Source organism: Artemia franciscana, unplaced genomic scaffold (assembly GCF_032884065.1).
Source record: "Artemia franciscana unplaced genomic scaffold, ASM3288406v1 PGA_scaffold_36, whole genome shotgun sequence".
Taxonomy (NCBI): Eukaryota; Metazoa; Arthropoda; class Branchiopoda; order Anostraca; family Artemiidae; genus Artemia; species Artemia franciscana.
In genome coordinates, this window is record NW_027062672.1 from 381,602 (window position 1) to 395,044 (window position 13,443).

Here is a 13,443-nt window from a genome sequence, read left to right on the forward strand (position 1 = left end):
TAAAAGTTCTAGTTGCCTTTTTAAGTAACCAAAAAATCGGAGGGCAACTAGGCCTCCTCCCCCGCTCCTTTTTTCTCAAAATCATTCGATAAAAACTACGAGAAAGCCATTTAGCCAAAAAAAAAAAATATCCAAATTTCGTTTTAATTATTCATCTGCGGAGAGCCAAAATCAAAACATGCATTGATTCAAAAACGTTCAAAAATTAATTAAAAAAAAGTTTTTTAACGGAAAGTAAGGAGCGACATTAAAACTTAAAACGAAACAAAAATTACTTCGTATATGAAAGGGCTTCCTCATCAACGCCCCGCTTTTTACGCTAAAGTTTTTACTGTTTTAAAAAGTAGAGTTAAGAGAAAGAGTCGTTAAATTCACAAGAGAACTTGTGAATTTAACCAGCGAGATTTGTTTGATTGTGGTAATGATGAGGTGCTAGTGGAATCAACCTCTTCTAGACGCATAGTCCCACGGGCAGATCCAGGAGGCGGGAGAGCGACCTCCCCCCAAGATTTTTCTGGTGCCTTCTTTCCCTGTTTTTTTCTTTTGCCACTTTTTTAAGAATAAATTTGTTAATTTGGTCAACTTTTGGCACCTTTTTCATATCCCCCCCAAGATTTTGCTCAATGGCACCCTTGTCACATTGGGTGTCCCCCAAGATTTCGCTCTAGATCCGCCCCTGCATAAGCGAAACTGGTAATTCTATTGTGAGAGGTTACGATGCCCTTAAATCTGAAGTTTTGTCTTTAATTGTATTAGTTTCGGTTCTTGTTAAATATCTCGACCACGTTTTGTTTTCTCTCTGTATCTCAGTATGCAGTCGGAGATAATCAGCATAGCCTGAGAGAGATAAACTACAATGAAGGTAAATTTTAATTAAATATTTAATATATAGAGTTGGTTATGCTAGGTATTTAATATAATACGTTCTGGGCGTCCTAATTTCTATAATTCTCTTTTGCAGTTTCCAGAATTTTGCTACTAAAGTATTACATTTTCATCATATTTTGGAATATTTCATTAAGATTAACATAATTTCACTTCTTGAGTGAGGTCGGGATGACTAACAAGTACTAAAAAAAGTTATTTCTCAAAATCTATCAAAAGAAGTTTATCTGACAGTTTATCTTAAAAAAAAATGAATGTTGACTGAATATGTGAATGAATTTGTAGCCTACGTCGACAAAATCTATCATTATAATAGCCAATACTGACGCTTGTACGGTCGGTCCACTTTTAAGGCAAGTTTTGCTGGCGAACTAATTGAGACGAATCCATTTGACTCTGGCTAGTTGGAAGTGAATACGACGACGGTAAGTCTTAATCAATCAAAGTAAATAGAAGTGTGGTTATAATTACAACTATAGCTGGAAGCTAACATACCGTAAATATGTGCATAATCAATACATCCAATTCTCTTGATTAGAAATCACCTATTTAATACGTACTTAAGAGTGATTATTTATTCTTGACAATTGCACATGCGCAAAATGGCACCATTAATTCATTATTATCAAAAACAAAGGCCGTATCAAACGGCCTATTAGGTCGTTTGATAGGGAGTTTGAATAACCCCCTGAAATGTTTGTCCAACTCGTAAAAACGAAACAAAAATGAATATAAACAAACATATGATGCGTTTTAAAATGTTTTTTGACCTCCCCCCCAAAAAAAATCCAGGATATGGCCCAGTAAAAAACGTTTAAACAAAAAAATGGCAACCTCATAGTAGGGGTAGTCGACGGGATCTAGTCCTCATTCATTTGAAACCGTTGACCTATCAAGGGAAGGTGTTTCTATGCTCTGGTCCCCCACTGCTGCCGATGTAAACTATTACATATAAACTCGGCCTTTTTCACAACTAAAACCCTCTTAAAATAGACAGATACCAAAAGTGTATCTATTGCAGTGCCTTAAGCCCTTTTGATGTCAAAATCACTTTTAAATGAGTTTAAATTTGAATTTCTAGATTATGTCACAAAATCTGTCCTAGTCGGAGGGGCAAACCAGAGGGCTACGACTGAATTTGTTTATGATTTCGGGGGCAAACTAAAAAAACTGAAAATAGGAGAATGATACCAACAGCGAAAAAGTTATAGTATTATTCCAAAAAAACAATAATTTCAGGGGGATATACAAGAAACACCCTTATGTGAACGTGACTACCTAGGGAGCTCTGTTAAAATATATGGCCTAATTTTGTCAGTTACTAAGACCAAGATGGTGCAACAATAAACCTGCAGAAACTTGATAGTTATGAAGGGGTATATTAACACCAAAGCATCATCTTTCATACTTTGCCATCAATTTTTACGATCCAAGAAATTCTCAGACAGGCTATAACTGGTTATGTCCCTACACTTCTGCCTATAACTGAACTGAGTCTAACTTCTAGTAAATATAAAAAGAGCCTTTCGTGCAGAATAACAATAAAAACGAGATTCACTTCAAAGTATCCAAATCCGAGGATAGTTTCATTACGTGACGAACTATCAAAGAGCAATTAAAATTAGCGGAAGACAGAAAAAACTAATAGCAAGTTAATAGCCAGCCTAGCTCCATAATTTCACCCCAAGCAATCAAGAACCCCTGAGAATTACCACATAAAATAGCTTCCACCTCCGCGGGCAGATAACCCTCTTCATCAACAGAAGACCTTTAGTCCGGTCACATATGTTTTGACTCGAGGAAGCAAGATTTCAGTGCCAATTAGCTGAATACCCGAAACTCTGGCAATGTCTCTTTGTCCTTCCTCTACACGATTCCTTAAATTCCGGCGATTTTATCAGTGAAGTTGATCTAAAACTGCCGTTAATGATATCTTTAGCTGTCGGCTTCTAGCAATAACAGGACTATCAAATTGATAATTCTTTCTAATGTGACTGGACTCTATAATTACAACTTTTCCAGAAGTAGTGCTCTGGAAAAATCACTTTCATTGCGTTTCAGCTGTCGTTGGATTATTTATTTCGTACGTAGGATTCACGCACGTAAAGATATGGGCTTTCAGCCCCCCCCCCTACTCTCATGAAGTCCATGATTTACAATTTATCTCTTATTTCTGGAACTCTTCGCCTGTTTCAGTGAATTCATTTTGAGCAGAGAGCCAAGGTCGTATCCGGGAGTTTACTTACTCCGTATGTAGGATTCACACAATTACAGATATGGGCATTCAACCCCCCCCCCTGACGAAGTCCATTATTTATGACGTATCTCTTATTTCTGGTACCCTTCGCCAGTTTCTATGAATTAATTTTGAGCAGAGAACCAAGGGCGTATCCAGGAGTTTTTCGCTGGGAAGGGCTATTTTTCGGGGTATGTTTTTTTACCCCAAAAACATCAGAAATGCATCTAAAATTTGTCTACATGCATTTTCTTACGTTTTTACAGATCGGCCAAAAATTCGAAGGGGAGGGGGTGAAACCCTGAATCCCCCTTCCCTGAATATAGCCTTGGAGAGAGCAAAAATCCATCAAAAACGTAGAAAGCAAATTATTTGAAACAAAGAACTTATTTTTAATGGGATATATCAATCATTTCAGAGGGAGGGGCAACCCCATGCCGCCACCCATCATTCGGACCTACTGAAGACCCGGTCCGAACAAATATTTTTGTTCATTTTGACACGCAAACATGCGTAGTCATCGTAACATCTATTCTATCTGACATTTTCACACTTCATACTTAATTTCTAAAGGTCTGTCTTGCCAAGAGAGTCTCATTTCACTTTATTCATCACTTTCTACATTTTACTGAGGAGTAACGTAACTTTAGTAAACTAAAGCGGAATAGGCAAACTTTTTTTTTAAAGGAACAACTTACCATTTATTCAGGAACTTATCATTGCTTAACCTGGTTGGACGAGGAAGGGGTTGTTCCTTAATAAAAAAAAATCGCTTAAGTTCTCATTAGTTCACAGAAGTTACGTTGCTGCTCAGTAAAATGTAGGAATGTAGTGAAATAAGGACCATTTTCTCCGAGAGCCCCAGCGCTTTCTAATTTCAGGTAGGGATTGATTTGCTGCTTCCTGGCATTCTTCAAAGTAAAAAGTCAACAACAATAATTCGACTTGGCGTAGCCTATATATACATGAATGCTTGGCAAGTTTATGCCATTAGGTTATTTTGTTTTTAGATTAGGCAATTTTTCCTTTGAATGTTGTTTTCGTGAGTTTTGTCGTCTATTCTTTTAGTGATTAAATTAAAAAAAAAACACATGTATTTAACTGAAAGTAAGGAGCGACATTAAAACTTAAAACGAGCAGAAATTGCCCCGTATATGAAAGGGGCTGTTCCCTCTTCAACGCCTCGCTCTTTGCGCTAAAGTTTGACTCTTTCTGTCAACTCTACTTTTAAAAACAGTAAAAACTTTAGCGTAAAGAGCAGGGCGTTGAAGAGGGAACAGCCCCTTTCATATACGGGGTAATTTCTGCTCGTTTTAAATTTTAATGCCACTCCTTACTTTCAGTTAAAAAAAACTTGTTTTGTTTTTTTTATTTAATTCCTGAACATTTTTTTTTAGTTATTCCATGTTTTGATTTCGGCTCTCCGCAGATGAATAAATAAATCGAAATTTACATATTTATTTATTTGGCTAAATGGCTTTCCCATAGTTTTGACCGAATGATTTCGAGAAAAAAGAAGGGGGAGGAGGCCCAGTTGCCCTCCGATTTTGGGGTACTTAAAAAGGCAACTAGAACTTTTAGTTTCTTACGAACGTTTTCATTAGTAAAAGATATACGTAACTTACGAATTAGCTTATGTAACAAACTTCTATATTCGTATGTTTTTATTACGTATATGAGAGGGTTCGCCCACTCGTGAATACCTCGTTCTTTACACTAAAGCTTAAATTTTGACCCCCTGAATCACAAAGACCGTAGAATAAATAGTTGAAATTACTAAAAATACTTTAGCGTAAAGAGTGAGGTATTAGGAGGAGGCGAACCTGTGACAGAGACGCTAGATTTCATTTGTCCTAATTATTTATCTTTTAAGTTCCTTTTATTTTTATTCTATTTATCACGATCCCTGTGCCGTGTTAACCGCCTATCGTCCAAACTGAACTCGCAAAATCTTTTCCGTTTGTATTCTATGTACTCTATTCGACTATTCTCCTAAAAAAAATGAGAACAATAAATAGATTTAGACCCCCTGATTCCCAAAGTGGGGCATGCCATTATTTTGGTGGATCATGGGCAGCACGTGCACCCTTCGGCTGACTATACATTAGAACTTTAATTTTGAAATGAAAATCATGTGAATTACACCACATGCAAATGTATTTAAATAGCGAAACAGATACATGATAGTAGGCTATTTAAATGACGTTACGCATTGTATAAAAGGTATTCAGACAATATTTTTCATTAGTAGCCTTTAAAACATGCCTAGAGAACTACCCAAAGAGATACCAAATTAATGGCCTTTTAAGCTTCCTTCAGTTGAATATGCGTAAATTTTTGAATAAAAAAATTGAAATATCAAGAGGGGGCCACAGGATTTTAGAAACGCCAAGGTAGGGCATGGCCCAAAATCGGTTGGAAGCGACTGATATAGACTAGCACATTTCATTCTCTCCGGAAAAATGTATCGGTTACATAAAATAATATCAAACAAATGCGTTATTGACTTACTGATAAGGGCATTTTTAAAGATTAAGCATTTTTTTTATCTTACTCTTTTGCAAATTGAGTTATTCTTTTATCAAATTGAGTTATTGGAGTGTAATAAATCAAAATTGATATCAAACTTACCTTAACTATGGTATGTGGCATGTGTTATTTAGTTGCAAAAATGTATTAAAATATTGGGATCACAGACACAAGCTTCTGAAGGGAGAGGGTGGTCACATAGGCCAAAGCTACCAGAAAAAGCTACTGGGGGGGGTACTTCAAATAAAAAGGTTGAAATTGTTTTGCTGAATCCATAGTCAATTCTGACTAACTAAACCCGGGCTATATTCAAGTTACTAAGTCGCGGCCTCCTTTAAAAATAAAAAATGTATACCCATTTTTAAAGGAATTATCTTCAGTCATCTTCTAATTTTTTAGAAAAAAAATAACACTTCAATGCCTTTTGAGAACAACCATAACAGTATTGGAGCGCTAACGGGCTGTGACTCTCGAAAAAAACGCAGAGGGTTCCATGTCCAAAAATACTTAGCGTTCTGTCTGAAACGCCCCGAAGTGCCAGGAATATTTTCTTTTTATTAGGGTTCAGACTAATTATTAAGGCTCAGCTCTTTAAGGACATTCGTCTCCTCTTTTAAGGGAGGGGGGACCTGATGCAGAAAAAATTGAAGAAAACAACAGGCTAAATGCATGACGACTGGGCGTGGAAGCCAGGGTTAGCCTGCAGGGGTAAAGTTTGACATTTTTGTTAGAAACCAACTTTATCGGTTTCTAATACAAATTGTTTCTTCCGGGGTTAACATTTCTGGGGTTAATGAAACTTACCTACCCAGAATTGGCAAAACTGTTTCTTTTTAAAATACGGTAACTCAAACCTGCTATGCATCGAGTTTGGATGTCTCAAAAAGCTTTCTTATCAATGGAAAAAAATGTTGGCCCCCTTTTCTTCTTTCTAACACATAATTTTGGCCCCACATTTTCTTATATAAGAAATTCATCAGTTTTCTTTTTTATATATTTCGCTCGGTTCTAAAGAATAGAAAAGTGTACGAACTTGACCTTATTCAAGTTTAAATTATTCGGTCTAAATTGAATTATTCAGGTCGGGGGACTGCATAGCACGTGTGGCATACGATTTTTGAAAGTAGGCAACCCCTAGTTACATATCTTGAACCGATATCAAAGGAGAAATTCCTATTTATGATGAAAAACTTCCCTAAAGCGTTGAAAGTTCACTTATTTTCATTTTTGACCAAAAAGGAATAGAAAAATCCAGAGTAATATTATTTATCGACAAAAAGAACTTTTTTAGACACCAATATTGGCTAAGAAATTATATCTGATATAAACATCAGTAATAGCTTTTGTTAAGCTATGAGTTAGCATTTAGAAGCAATTTCGGTACTCATCTGTTATCCAGTACGCTCTCGAGAATTTAGATCTATAAAATCAGACAATAACCGGTTATTGCTGTTTGTATACGAAGACAATTAGCTTCGGCTCAGTGAAAAAATACATTGCAGCTATGTTTCAATAAATATTTATTTGGTATTTTGGTTAGGTTACATTCTGCATGTAGAGCCACTATACTTACCCCCCCCCCTCTCTAATGTGCAAATATACAGCCCAAATTATATATATATATATATATCTATATATATATATATATATATATATGTATGTATATATATATAGGAAATCACTAATGCGGTGAGCACAAACACACACCACAAAACCGAACACAAAAAATATAAACTATACAAAAATAATATATATAAAAAAGACAGAAGGAGAAAGGAAGACTGTTTATCTATCTCCCAAGCGTCTCAGTTGCTTCAACCCCCGTACATGTATATCCAAATTCTCGAGAGTGTACTGGCTAACTGATAAGTACCGTAGTTTCTACTTGAAACTGTTTTTGTAAAAGGGGATTGCCCGCTAATCTTCTCTTAATGTGTAAAAATCTTTAGAGCAGTAAACTCGACCCTAATAAAGCATACAAATTTGAGATCAGTGCCAAAAGCGAAACCTTTTTAAATATTAATAAATCGAATTTTGTTTTTATTTTTCGAACCCCACAGACAAACCCTGCCCTTGACTGTTCAAACTTCGCTTATACCCATCATGGACAGAACAAAAATTTGGGATAGCCCTCAAAAAGTATTATTCACCAGACACCTATTTTTACAGAAACATTTACCCCCCCCCCCCTTCACTTTCTGCTCCCTTCGCCTGAAAATGGTTAAACATGGTGTCACTTACTTCCGGATGCCCTTTTTTAAATAATAATTCCAGCCAAATTACCTTCTTTATTTATAGAGCCTAATATTCTCATCAGTTATTGATTGATGCACGAGTCTTCCTTTTTCTGAATTTCTGCTTCTGCATTTAAATATACATTTTATTGAAATGTACATAATTATCTAATAAATAAGATTTTTCATATATATACATAAACGTTCCACTTTTTCTGACTGCTTGTCTATGGGATCGCAAATCAACCGAGGGTTGCAACCCCAAATTCTGTGAAACTATATATCCTACCCTATATAGACAACTTGATATTTGGAACTAGATCAAGATTTTTAAGAGCGGTACCTTGTAAAATCCAATTTCAAACAAAGCTGTCGTTTTAAATTTACCTGTTTATCCTTAGAGTCCAGTTAGTAGAGAGACCCTGTTAAGTCTTCAGTCCCGTTCAGGGTCACCATTTAATATTGCGCCAAAAATGTTCTAGTTTGCATAAAAACTATTTAAGAAAACTAGATATTACTCCCATATTCTTGTACGCGTTTTGTTCGCCTTTGAATTATTTGTCCTATTTATAGTGTTTAATATTCGGTAGCCTATATGACGACTTATACTTACTTGCATTCACTATTTATTATATTTTATATATTTTTTATTATTTAATAATAATTACTTATTATTATTTTTTATAGTTTATATTTTTTACGTTTGGTTTTATGGTGTGGGTTTGTTTCTGTGTTTGTGCTGTTGCACTGGTGATATCTTTTCAAACAGTTCGTGGTAACGAACTGTAGTAAGGAGCGACCCGGCTCAATAGTAACCAAAACTCTAAAAAATGGAATTTTGATACCAATAGCTACATCAAAAGAATCGCATTTTAATGCTGGTTTTAAATATATAAGTTTCATCAAGTTTAGTCTTACCCATCAAAAGTTACGAGCCTGAGAAAATTTGCGTTATTTTAGAAAATAGGGGGAAACGCCCCATAAAAGTCTTAGAATCTTAACGAAAATCACACCATCAGGTTCAGCGTATCAGAGAACCCTACTGTAGAAGTTTCGAGCTCCTATCTACAAAAATGTGGAATTTTGCATTTTTTGCCAGAAGGCAGATCACGGATGCGTGTTTATTTGTTTTTTTGTTTTTTTTTTTTTTTTCCCCAGGGGTGATCGTATCGACCCAGTTGTCCTAGAATGTTGCAAGAGGGCTCATTCTAACGGAAATGAAAATTTCTAGTGCCCTTTTTAAGTGACCAAAAAAATTGGAGGGCACCTAGGCCCCCTCCCACGCTAATTATTTTCCCAAAGTCAACGGATCAAAATTCTGAGATAGCCATTTTATTCAGCGTAGTCGAAAAACCTTATAACTATGTCTTTGGGGACGACTTATTCCCCCACAGTCCCCGTGGGAGGGGCAACAAGTTACAAACTTTGACCTGTGCTTACATATAGTAATGGTTATTGGGAAGTATACAGGCGTTTTCAGGAGGATTTTTTGGTTTGGGGGAGGGGTTGAGAAGAGGGGGATATGCTGGGGGAACTTTCCTTCGAGAATTTGTAATGGGAGAAGAAAATTTCCATGAAGGGAGAGCAGGATTTACTAGCATTATTAAAAAAAAACAATTAAAAAATAAAAGTGAAAAAGCTTTTCAGCTGGAAGTAAGGAACAGCAATAAAACTTAAAACAAACAGAAATTATTACCCATATGAGGGGCTCACCTCCTTCTAATACCTCGCTCTTTACGCTAAAGTATTTTCGGTAATTTCAACTACTTATTCTACGGCTTTTGTGATTCAGGGGGTCATTCGTAATGAATTGGGATAAAATTTAAGCTTTGGTGTAAAGAGCGAGGTACTGACGATGGGGCGAATCCCCTCATATATGTAATAAAAACATGAGAATACAAAAGTTCTTTACGTAAGCTAATTTATAAGTTACGTAAATCTTTTACCAATAAAAAGATTCGTAAAAAATTAAAAGTTCTAGTTGCCTTTTTAATTAACCAAAAAATCGAGGGGCAACTAGGCTTCGTCCCCCGCTCTTTTTTTCTCAAAATCATTCGATCAAAATTATGAGAAAGCCATTGAGCCAAAAAAAAAATATGCAAATTTCGTTTTGATCATTCCTCTGCGGAGAGCCAAAATCAAAACATGCATTGATTCAAAAACGTTCAGAAATTAAATAAAAAAAAACAAGTTTTTTCACCTGAAAGTAAGGAGTGACATCAAAACTTAAAACGCACAGAAATTACTTCGTATATGAAAGAGGCTGCTTCCTCATCAACGCCCCGCTCTTTACGCTAAAGTTTTTTACTGTTTTAGAAAGAAGAATTGAGAGAAAGAGTCGAACTTTAGCGTAAAGAGCGGGGCGTTGATGAGGAAGCTGAAAGAAATAGTTCCATTATATTCCATATTTTATGCTCCTTTTCAATATAATAGGCGTTACTCTGAAAATGGAGAAAAGGGAGAGCCGTCCTGGCCGAGTGGATTGGTGCGCTGGATTCAGAATCCTTCGTCTTAGAGGGCGCAGGTTTGAATCCCAGTATACCCAATTAATTAGCTTCGTACGGGGGTCAGTGGCGTGACTCTGTAAGCTTAGCCAGAGTCGACCCAGCTCTAAATGGGTACCTGGAGAAATCTGGGGAATGTAAACAGGAAGGGTGTGCGAAATCACAGGATGGCTGGCCCCCAATCCCCCATTGCACTTCCTGGCTGAGGGCCAAGAAACGGGGATCAGCACCGCCGGTAGATACTGTAAAGTCTAACGCCGTATCCTTTTTTTATCCTTTCTCTGAAAATGTATCCCAGCCCCTTGATGGTCCCAGCTATAGCTCTAAGAATAGGAGATATAAACCACTAAAACAATAAAGTTCTTGGGCCCTACTCTAAAATATTTAGGATATTCCTTGGTACTTGTATATTATTCAGAACATACTCAATAAGTGAAGTTAGGTTCTTTCGTGAAGCAAACTACGATGCAAAAATCCGGTTTCATAGCCACATTTTTATAAAATCCTAATAAGGGGGGGGGGGGGGGGTTAATAACAAGTTTGCTTCTCACTCAATTGGACTATCTTTCTTGGCTTTTTCTACAATGAGCCATGACTTTGATGCCCAAAACTATTCCATTTTAATTCAATTAATTCAGTGTTCTGAATAATACACATGTACCTATTCCTGTGAATAAGATCATCATTTTTCTTCCACTGCTATCCGGTTTTAAAAATCTTTTCAAAAAAAGCCTATTTTGGTAATATTCCATTCAATCATAGATGAAGATATAGTCGGAGACTACAGTACCCGTGACGTATGACTAGATCTAAGGGATGTATGTGAGAAATTCGGGGAAGGGATGCATTGTCAGAGTAATGACGTATTATATTGAAAAGATGCATAAAATAAGGAGCTAATGCTACTACTTTTATTTTATCAACATGTTTCCTTCAGAAGAGAACTCTACTCTGTTATCCTTATAAATCCACTTTTTTACACTTCCCCACCGGGAAAAATTATTTTATTTGGGCTGGGGAAGGAGTAAAGATCCCCTAAGAATTTGGCAGATACTGCAAATGTGCTTTTTTAAGAAGAACTTCAAAATGATTATGAATTAGGCAGGGGGAATTGATGCCCATGGGGATACTGAATGAATAATCAGTGGTGTCAATTATTGAAAACGTGGGGTGGGGGGTAATTATTTGTTCATTCGTTAAAGTAAAGATACAAAATAAATATTTTAAAGATCCTGGGGGTGGTATTTTTGTTTTTTAAATGAAAATACAAGAAAATGTATTTTTCAATATCTAGGCAGCAATTGCCTCCTCTTAAGTTGCGCCACTATGAACAGCTGATGTATTTCCTTGAAAGCTGAAGGTATTGTTTAATATATGGAACGCAAATCGTAGACTAGCTTTAGATAATATGAGGTTTTAGTTATTTTTTCCATTGTTCTATTCCTAGTATAGAATTTCTCTACATTGTTCCACTTCCTTTCTATTCTGTCCGTGCATTATAATAGAAAATATGGTTACCGGTTGAGTTGCCAATAAAGTTTTTTTTTTTTTACTTCTCATTTTGTTTACTTATTTAAGTTTATACTTTTAATAAATGTTAATTTGCATAACGCTGTAAGAAAAATTAAATGTCGTAAATAAATACGTAAAGATCAAATATAGCCTGTACGAGATATTTAAGACTAAAAAAATAGATAGACGCTTTTTAGACCAAATAATTGTAAGCTCTAGTTGCTACCACTTTGTCTGGTACTTGGAAATGTCAGAATATATCTAAGGCGAAATACATCAGCGATACAAAAATGCTTCAAAATAAACTGCTGAATGCAAAAATGTATCAAAAATTTATTTATATGTAGTCCTACTTTGTTAAGTTTTTATGAGTCGGAACAACATTTATGGGGGGGGGGTCAAATCCCTAACCCCCCATGGGTACAAGGGGGATTAGTATTGGTCTGCGTCCTAACCCCCATGGATACGACCTTGCCTGGTCCCCTCTTCCAGTTATGCAGTCTACAAGTAGTTCCTTCCACCTCAAAGCTGCGTCAATGTATGTGTGTCCTCCTAGATTTTGAAAAATACCTTTTGGGGTATATTTGTTGAAAGATGCCTGTTTTGACTTCTTTATTAAAAAAATGACAAGTCTTTCCCCCTCTCCCAACATATTTAAAGATACGTAATGCCCTACCTAAATTTTTATGAATCGACGCCACTGACGCCAAACATTGCTAATAAAAGTTATCCCTCTCCACAAGGACGTATCCAGGGGGTGTCGGATTTGACTCCCCCCCCCCGAAATTTTTGTCCGACTCGTAAAGACGTAACAAAATGCTTAAAAATAAATTTTTGACGTGTTTTAAAGCTATTTTTGAAAAAAGCTCCGACAAAATACCCCCCCCCCACATACACACACACCGTAAAAAAACGAGACCATTCTTGCCTTTCCGTGTTTGGCAGCGCACGGACGATCGGCAAATTTAACTCCATTTGTTTTTTTTTGGTTTTTTGTTTTTTTTTTCGAGAAAATATTCATAGCATAGATCCTCTCGCGTTTTATAGTGAAATTAAATAAAAAAAACAAGTTTTTTCACCTGAAAGTAAGTTCTCATTTTCAGAGTAACGAAACATTTTCAGAGTAACAGAGTATATTGAAAAGGAGCATAAAATATGGAATATAATGGAACTATTTCTATCTATTAAGACGTTCCCTTCAGAAAAGCTCTAACCCTGCACCATTACCCATTTTCATTATTGCAACACCAGCACGAACCAATTAAGGTGTGTGTACCTGTGGAAAATTGTTTACACAGAAGTTTTTTCGGGGAGGATCAAACGGTAGCCTAAAACTTTTTGCTACTAGCCTATATTGTTTGCACCCGAGATGCAAAACAACGGGATAATATATTAATTAGGGATATATATGGGATCACCAGGGGGGCGGGGGGCATTGTAAGAAATGCAACCATGATATTTAGAAAGAACATAAAACAGTAGTTGCCTGTTGAACGAACATCCTCGAGAACTCCACTGTCTAAGATGTGACAAAACCGGTTTT

The 13,443-nt window shown here is 36.2% G+C and overlaps 1 protein-coding gene across 4 annotated transcripts in view; it reads right to left on the minus strand.

Moving 5' to 3' along the window:
- The window catches only part of LOC136041733 (protein TANC2-like), a 281,477-nt gene that overhangs the window by 242,443 nt on the left and 25,591 nt on the right, over positions 1 to 13,443 (minus strand). The gene's annotated exons all lie outside the window — the stretch shown is intronic.